The sequence below is a fragment of the Pteropus alecto genome, unplaced genomic scaffold (assembly GCF_000325575.1).
Source record: "Pteropus alecto unplaced genomic scaffold, ASM32557v1 scaffold17, whole genome shotgun sequence".
Lineage (NCBI taxonomy): Eukaryota > Metazoa > Chordata > Mammalia > Chiroptera > Pteropodidae > Pteropus > Pteropus alecto.
In genome coordinates, this window is record NW_006440645.1 from 5,514,741 (window position 1) to 5,515,879 (window position 1,139).

Genomic DNA, 1,139 nt, shown 5'->3' on the forward strand with positions numbered 1-1,139 from the left:
ACCGGCGGCCTCGGGGCCCCGCCCTCCTGGGGTAGGGGAGGGGAAGGGGCGGGGCTGCGTTCTCTCGTCCCCGAGCTCACGCGAGTCGCTGCTCCCACCCACCCCGTCACCGCTCGGCCCTGAGCCTTCCTTTGTCTCCAGGCCGGAGGGACTCGCTGCCTTTGGGGGCCATATCCGCTCGAAGGAGGGGCAGCCTGGTTGAGAGAGTAGCCCCTTGCCTCTCCTTTAACCCCTCTGCCCCTAAAGGCCACTGCTGACCCGTCGTCCTCACTCTTCTGAGTCCCCTTTCGATCCATTAAATTCCGGTAATGCTTTTACTTTCTTAGCCCTGGACTAAGAGAAGCAAAGAAAGGTCTGGGACGAATGCAAAAATAAAGATAGTGGGGGTATAGGGCGACGTTCTCACCTGCCTCATGAGAAGGACAAGGACTGCACCAGATGGAGGTTCAAAGCGGTCGTGATTGGGTCTCTGGCCCCTGCCCCGCTGGACAGTTTGATGACCTGCAGGGGCTAGAGTCCATGGTGGAGGTCCGAATGTGGGCTCAGAGGGACTGCCCTAGGGGGCATGGCCACAGGCAGTTACTACTTACTAAGTGGGCCTGTCGTTGGCACTCACGTGGACCTGGAACACTTAGATTTCAGAGTTCTGCTGGGAAGGTAAATGTACTGTCAACTGATAGAGTGGAAAATGTACTGTCTTTACTGTTGATGCTAAATCCACGGGTTCTCCATTAATTCGAACGTGTTTATTTCCTAAATAATAAGAAAATCTCCCACCTGGTTTTAGGAATTTCAAAGTATAGCTATCACACTTAACTAGAAAAACAGATAACAAATAGATTGTGCTTGAGCTTACTTTTCCATTCTCTCTTATTCCTGTCCTATCGTGGCGTTCTGAGGCTTGTTGATTTTAATATCTAACTTTCACTTTAATTCATTTACTGTGAATTCTTAAGTTCTTTTCCAAAATACAAATTTAAAAAAGCAGTATAAATTCTCTGAATTAGGATGATTAAATTGATTTTTAAAAACCTGCAATTGAATAAACCATGGATTGAAAAGCAACACCATTTATCTGTAAATCATCGGTGGCAACTGAAGTGAGATCACTTTCTATTTAAGTTAGACCACATTGAAAC

The 1,139-nt window shown here is 47.7% G+C and overlaps 1 protein-coding gene across 1 annotated transcript in view; it reads right to left on the reverse strand.

Moving 5' to 3' along the window:
- ANKRD50 (ankyrin repeat domain 50) overlaps positions 1 to 877 on the reverse strand; it is a 32,529-nt gene extending 31,652 nt beyond the window's left edge. The window contains exon 1 of the mRNA XM_025050928.1: positions 407 to 877. The gene's annotated coding sequence lies outside the window, so the exon portion shown is untranslated. The remainder of the gene's footprint in view (positions 1 to 406) is intronic.
- Positions 878 to 1,139: the final 262 nt, after the last annotated feature.